Below are 7,954 nucleotides of genomic sequence, written 5' to 3'. Positions count from 1 at the left end.
TAAACACCTCAGCATGTGGGAAGATGGATTTGAATTTTCCTGGTTCCTTCCAAAAAGAGCATCTTACCTTGCCTTAAATATCAGGAGTCTTCTCTCCCTTGCCACTTCCCCAGTGACAGCAATGCTGCAGCACACACACCCTTTCTTCCACCAATGAGTAGAATCAAGTCTGTGTTGTGAATGAGGAGTAAGAGATCTAAGGAGATGCTGTCTTATCTCCATAGAAGAATGGGACAGGCAGATCAAGACACAAAGCCCACCAGGGTGTATGGACAGCATGCAAAATCACAACATCTCCGCACCTCACATTCATTCCTGTCTCCTCCCTCACATTCCCAGGCAGCCTGCTCAAACAGTGTCAAGAATAATATGAACCATATCCTATGAGGGCTGTTTTTTTACCTGAAGTGGAAACCTCTGCTCTCTGACTAAGGTATAAACCCCACAGAACGTATCCTCATACATGCCAAAGAAGAGCTACTTTCCCCAGCTTGTTTCCGAAGGCACTCCTGACCTCCCGGTTCCTCAGACTGTAGATCAAAGGATTCAGCATGGGGGTCACCACCACATAGAGCACAGAAGCCATTTTGTCTAGGTGGTGATTCTCCCTAGAGCTGGATCATGCATACATGAAGCTAGCACATCCGTAGAAAATGGAGATGGCCGTGAGGTGGGAGGTACAAGTGGAGAAGGCTTTCTGCCGGCTCTTGGCAGCACGGATCTTTAATATAGCAATCAGGATGTACCTGTAGGAGGTGAAAATGATCAGACTGGTTGTCATCATATTGAACCCAACAAATACAAACATCAGAGTACCATTGAGACTGATGTCTGAGCAGGAAAGAGCAAAAAGTGGTGGCCCCTCACAGTAAAAATTATTAATGACATTTGGGCCACAGAAGTTTAGCCTAGATGCAGCAACTGTGTGCACCAAGGCATTTACAATCCCAGCACCATAGGAAACTGCTATTAGCTGGACACACTGTCTTTGGGACATGTTGGCGAAATAGAGTAGAGGTTTACAGATAGCTACGTAGCGGTCATAGGCCATCACAGCCAGGAGGTAACACTCAGTGGTCGCAAATAGGGCATAAAAATAAAACTGAGTAAAACAACCAGCAAAAGAAATTACTTTCTTCTCATGTAAGAGATCAGTTAGGAACTTTGGGGTGACAGATGATGAATAACAGATGTCCAAGAAAGACAAGTTGCTAAGGAAAAGGTACATCGGAGTGTGGAGTTGAGGGCTGGTCTTGATTAAGGCAATCATGGCCAGATTCCCCACCACGGTGAAGGCATAAACAGCAAAGAAGCATGCAAAGAGGGCGACCTGCAACTGTGGAAGGTCTGTCAATCCTGTGAGCCTGAATTCGGTCACCACTGTGCTGTTTCCCATTGCGTCACTATATGGCTGTGGGGATCAGAAAAAAGTACAAATCAGTGTTTCTTCTTCGTGTTTGGAGCCTGACAGTGATCTATGTGTCTCAAGTCTCTCACTAACTTTCTATCTAAGCAAAGAAAGGTGGGAGACTTCCTCAAAATGCTTATGTATTAGTATGGACCATTTCCCCATTCCTGTTCTGTTTTCCATCCCCCCACCCCTAACAGCGCCTAAAACACCATCAAGGTAGTATACAACAAACAATTAAGCCCTGCAACATTCACTAAAACATTAAAACCTACATATTTTGAAAGGCTCCATTAAAAAATGCATCCTCACACCCTTTCTAAGGGCCAAGAGAGTAGGAATGAATTGTAATTCTTGAGGAAACACATTTGATAATCTGGGGTCAACACAGGAGAAAACTCTGTCATGTGTGCCCCACAAACAGACCCTTGTGGGTAATGGTGCCCTCAAAAGGGCCTCTCCGGCAGATCTTAATTCTCAAGCACACCAAGACAGCAGTTTCTTAGATAGTCAGGTCCTAAGCTGTTTAGGGTTTTAAAAGTTAAGACCAACACCTTGAATTGAGCCCGGAAAGCAATTGGCAACCAGTGAAGGTCTTTCGGGACAGGTCATAGAATCATAGAATAGTAGGGTTGGAAGGGGCCTACAAGGCCATCGAGTCCAGCCCCCAGGTCAGGGTTGTAGTGACCAGGAGGCAAATGAGGGCACACACACACACCTGATAATGGAAGGAAATGAAAATTTCCTTCAGTCCCCAGATTTCTAGCATTGAAGTAACTCAGAATTTTAGCACAGCTTTTACAGCTTAGGCATCCAAACAGAGGTGGCAGGGCAAAGTTACCAAGGGAATGCAAACGTTTGGTTCTTATCAGTATCAGATGGTCTTTAGTTACAACACAGTACAATGAGAATTATATGTAAGTAACTGTAAAATGAAGTAGGAATGTGTATGTTCAGAGAAATCCATGCACCCAAATTTCAGACAGAAAAACAAGACAGCAGGAAATGAAGAGATGAGATTGGAATTAATTTGGCCCACTCAGAAGTGAACACAAATCCTGATGGATGGGAGTTTGCAGCTGGAGGAAGGAAAGGTGGATAGAACAGTATAGTTATGCGCTACAGAGGATCTCCCCTTCCCCTGTCATACTCAGTCAGCCTGTGTAGGTGGTGGGTGTTAGTGTATCTGGTGGGTGCGTAGAGGCTTTGGGACTACACTGGGCAGCAGCCTAGCCTAGTCCAGGGAAGGACCCAAGAAGAAGCAGAGAGGTGAGTAAGCTGGCTTTCCAAGGCCCAGGAAGCCTAATGAGAACCTTACTAACTTAGACCACGCAATGGGGAGCTGGAATATTGTGTCTGTGTGTCTGAGGGACATTTCTTCCCTATTTAGTTAAAAAAAAAAAGCTGAAAAATATATACTTTCAAGCTGATTCCACTTCAAAATGCTTTTGAAGAGTATAGTGTGGCTAGAGCCTTAGTTGCAACAGTTTTACACCTCCACAACTGCGGAAATGATCATTATAATTCATCTTATTTAACTTTTCGCACGCGAACTTATGTACTACCAAAATAAGGTGCATGAGATTTGCTGGTTGAGCCATCAGAAGCAGTGTGAGCTGGCTGGCCTAGGGCCTTTCTGTAGAACAGAGACAGTGCATTCAGCTGCCCGAAATCCGTGGTGGAATGGCCTGCCGCCCCCCCGCGGATCCCCCCCTGGGACGAGACTTACCTGGGGTGGATGTTCCGGACGGCGGCGGCTCCAGCAGCAGCTGCGGTGGCGGCGGCTGATCTTCCGACCAGCTTCTGCCACCGCCATTTGCAGTCTCGTCTTTTTTTCTTTCTTTTTTTACATAGACGTGATAGGCTATGTAAAGACTTATGTAGCCTATCATGTCTGGGTTAAAATAAAATAAAAACACGTACGCAAATGGCAGCAGCTATGGCAGCCACCATTTGCGTTCCTTATTTTTGGCCATCTTAGTCTACGTAAATATTTACGTAGACTATTACGGCGAAAATAAAGGGGAACGCAAATAGTGTAGTGGGCGCTATTTGTGTTCCTTTTTGATTCGCTGTTTTAGCCAACGTAAATATTTATCACGGTTGAAAACAGGGACGCAAATGGCGGCAGCTACGGCAGCCGCCATTTGCGTCCCTGTTACCCAGTGGCCGGATGTCCGGCTGCTGGCGGAGCCGGCTGGCAGCTCTACGGAATCCCCGTGGAGCGGAGCCAGCCGGGCAGGACTCCGGGGGGAGGGACGGAGCACCTCCCCCCCGTCGAGGATTCCGGGGGGAGGGACGGAGCGCCTCCCCCCCTACCGTGAAGCAGATCCGCAAAATGGTAAGTAACTTTCATACATCCCTAAGACTGTGTGCTTGTAGAGTTAATTCTTCATCAGGAAAACAGTGGGGAAAGTTTCAAAGCAACTGCCTAGAACAGGTCTTCTCCTTCTCAACAATTTATTCTAGCTGGTATTGTGTGTCGTTACATTTGCTAATCTGCATGTCTTGAAAGTGTCTCTGATTATCCAATTAGTTCTCCTTTTTATTTGTTTCCTTAAGACTTAAGCTGTAAGTTAAAAAATAAAATAAACTTGTCACATGACTGCCACTGATGTGATATTTGTGACTAGAGCCCATTCCAGCACACAATAACATCCAAAATTGTTCCGTTGGTAGCGTTCATGTGCTCAGTGCATTTGAACTTACTTGCTTTCTCTTAACTCCAGTACATCTTCAGCATTTTTAAGCATCCCATTTTTAAGCATCCCATCCTTGCAAAGATAGTAGCAAAATCCTTCTAGTGGTGTGAGGAAATTCAGATCCTGCACCCTGCAACTTCGGATAACTCTAGAGCTTTCTACATTCTCAGCAAGCAATGATGCTTCCTTCAATCCCTTTGGAATTATGAAGGAGAAGGCAATTATACTGGGGAAAACTTTGGCCTTGAGACCATCTCCCCAAAGCATTTGAGCCCCCCCCCCATGCATTTATTTCCATTAATTACACAGTGAAGATAATGTGAGCCAACTTAAAATGATCTGAAAGATTGGCCAGTGGGAAATGGAACCCACAATACAGAACATTTTGTGGCATTTCCCAAACTATTTATTCATTGTACTTTTCACATTTGATACCATTGATACCTTCCACACAATCATATTTCCAGATGTTAGGCACAATCAGGGTGGCTAACAGAAATGTAATAAAAACAATATATGCAATATAATAAATGTAATTAAAATACCCAGACCAAAAGCTAAAAACAAAACAAAAAACACCCCTGCACAGATAAAATAGTTTATAAACTAAACAAAAACCTGGTTAAAAGTGTCAAAGAACTCCAGAGATCTCTGGCTGGCATGATTCTTCCCCTTTAAAAAATGGGAGAAGATCACACAGGCCAAGCTTCCGTGAGATCAAGCACACAACTGAAAGGCCTAGTCCATGCTGCAAGCCACGGAGGAAGGGAAGGTATTGCCTTATACCCCACTGCTGCTGAGCTATCCCACTGAATGTATGAATCACAGCTATCCAGAGGTCTCTGGATCCATGTATAAAATACGTTGCTGGTTTATTTCTGGGGGAGAATTACTTACCAAATCTGATTCCAGCGCTTGATTTGGGGTGAATATTTTTTTTCCCTAGCCTGTCTTAGCCTAGGACAAATTCCCCCAAAGAGCAACTTAGGAGGCATCTTTGGTGAAAAGTAGGGATGGCACAGGCGGCCAATTGGGGCTCAAAGTCCATTGAGAAATTGCCAGGTCAGCCCCCCAAGCACCAGTCTGTGGCCCCCAGTGCCTGCCCAGCTCGGCATGCGCCATGCTGGACAAGCACTTGGGCAACCATTCCCTCATCGAGCGCCACTGGCCACTCAAATTGCTGCTGTTCTTTTCCATAAGTATCCCATCTATGCAAATGGGGGCCTTAGAAGGGCAGCATCCACAAAGTAAGAGGCATAAACGGCAATGGCACCGGCCAGTACATGAGGCCCCGCTCTTTTATGAGCCAGGTAGACCAAAGAGGGAACTGCCTGCCACTGTTCCCATTTAGCTCGTACTCACAGCCCCAACCCTGCTGAGCCGATCAGCCTTTCTATTGGCTTGGCACTATCGGGCTGCAGGGAGGCGCCGCTGCTGCTGCACTGGCTCCTGCCAGCTCCCTTCCCTTTCCTGCCACAGGACCCACAGTGGCGGCTCCCTGGTAAGGGGGGAACTTGATTAAAAAATAGATATTTTTCTTAATAACAGACTGATTCTACAACATTAACGTTTCTTGGTCAGCAGAACAAAATGAACTAGTTCTACATAGGTTTTTAAATCACGTTTTAATACAGCTACAGATTGTGTGTGTCATGTTGTCTGTTGCTTCAGACTTTGAACATTTATCACTGCCGAAAAAGCAGTTAAACTCATTTTAATGTTGGAGGTTATAATGTTACTCGTTCATGCAGGTATCTGCTTCAGTTCTGCCTTTGCATGCTGTCATGCATTGCATTTTCCCTTTCATGCAGCTACATTTGCTCAATCTGCATCCCGCAGAGCATCCACACGTGAGGATTTCTTCACAACGTGAGGTATTGCAGGTAGCGACATGAGCATTGGCAAACATTTCCACTACGATGTGTCCATCCCACTTTTCCTGGTGCAAGTAAGAACAGAGCATGACAAGTCGCTTGCCTTCCCACCATTGACGAATAATGAGTTCTCTGCATGTGGAACTTAAGCGCATCACTCGTTGGAGGCAATGCTGCAGGTGGCCGCCATTGGCCAAATAAAGCTAGTCTTGCCTTATCACAGCTGCCTTCATTTGGAAGGCTTTACATCTTGCAGTGACATTTCTCCGCTGACTTGTAGGTTTGTTGTTCAAGATCACCTCTTCTTTGATTTTTAAGAAGAACAGGTCCTGAGCAAACTGCTTTCCAAGCGGTTTTCTTTCCATGTCCAGCAAGGGGGGTACGGTATCGCAGCCAGTGACGGCATGGAATGGAATGATGTCAGTCAGATCTTCCACTGAATGAATGAGACACCTTGTCACGCACAGTATGTGCAGGAACGTGCTTTGGCTTTGCTGAGCTGTCTGATTTCACCCACAGCCTTTCACAAGTCACTCTGCTGAAATGAGCCACTAGAATGTACAAGAATGAAAGAACAAGATGTACAAGAAAGAAAGTACAAGAATGGCAGTATCACATCCTAATAAAGCAACAGTGTTGGTATTTGCATGCATACAATGCAGCACAGTTCTCCTATTAGCCTCCTCCATAGGCTATCACTTCTGTCCACAGTGGGATTGGAAAGCTCACTGTCTTTTCTTCTTTGAACCCTCCAGAAACAACGATCGTCTTGTTCTCAGGTGCTTGTAGTATGAGTTGTTCTGAAAGGGAAGATGTCAGATCAGCCTTATTGTCTGGCAGAGCCAAGAACATTGGAACGTTTCTGTCTTCAACAAATCTCTGAATTGGCTTAAGTCCTCTTGATTGTTTGTGTCTTGTCCCTTCTTCAATAGAATCTGGCCTGTGGAAATGTTGACCACTGCGAAATACAGATTTCACGAAAGTGAAACTGTCAGCCAGGTCACCAAAAGTGCTGCAGCCAGACAGTTTCTCTAGTGCCATCACACAGGCTTGTCCATCAATCACAAGACATGAAGTACCTCCAAGTGTGACCTGTGGAGGACAATGGATATTGTTTGTTAAAATGCCTCCACGGCCTGATTTCTTTCCTGTTCTGAGGTCTCCATTCAGTTCTGCAAGAGCAATTGGTTCAGTTCATCAGTTCATGTTGCAGTATTTTTTGGTTCAGTGCATCAGTTTTTTGGTTCAGTTCATCAGTTCATGTTGCAGTATTTTTTGGTTCAGTTCATCAGTTTTTTGGTTCAGTTCATCAGTTCATGTTGCAGTATTTTTTGGTTCAGTTCATCAGTTTTTTGGTTCAGTTCATCAGTTTTTGGTTCAGTTCATCAGTTCATGTTGCAGTATTTTTTGGTTCAGTTCATCAGTTCATGTTGCAGTATTTTTTGGTTCAGTTCATCAGTTTTTTGGTTCAGTTCATCAGTTCATGTTGCAGTATTTTTTGGTTCAGTTCATCAGTTTTTTGGCTCAGGTCATCAGTTTTTTGGTTCAGTTCATCAGTTTTTTGGTTCAGTTCATCAGTTTTTGGTTCAGTTCATCAGTTCATGTTGCAGTATTTTTTGGTTCAGTTCATCAGTTTTTTGGTTCAGGTCATCAGTTTTTTGGTTCAGTTCATCAGTTTTTTGGTTCAGTTCATCAGTTCATGTTGCAATATTTTTTGTAGCTGTGCAGCTCTCCCTGCTTCATAAGCCATGATTACGCGATGCAAGATGTTCCGATCACACTTTTGCCTGAAGAAGCCGAACTCCCCATTCTCTCTTTTTTTTAAGCTTTTTTTTTTAATGAGTGTAATTTCAACCCTTTGATTCCTGATTGAACATGTCCATTTGACTTCAATTTTTTATATGTTCCTGTGAGAATTCAGCTTGGTAAACAGGATATTTGGATTCAGCATACGCAAATTAGGGGGGAAC

General features: G+C 44.4%; 1 pseudogene; it reads right to left on the bottom strand.

Moving 5' to 3' along the window:
- Positions 1 to 457: 457 nt before the first annotated feature.
- Positions 458 to 1,396, bottom strand: LOC146358064 (olfactory receptor 5J3-like; annotated as a pseudogene).
- Between the last annotated feature and the right edge of the window lie 6,558 nt (positions 1,397 to 7,954).

Source organism: Heloderma suspectum, chromosome 1 (assembly GCF_057233095.1).
Source record: "Heloderma suspectum isolate Gila_16-S chromosome 1, 16-S_ref, whole genome shotgun sequence".
Classification (NCBI taxonomy): domain Eukaryota; kingdom Metazoa; phylum Chordata; class Lepidosauria; order Squamata; family Helodermatidae; genus Heloderma; species Heloderma suspectum.
The sequence above is the reverse complement of the archived record's forward strand: the minus strand, read 5'-3'. Positions and strand labels throughout refer to the sequence as shown.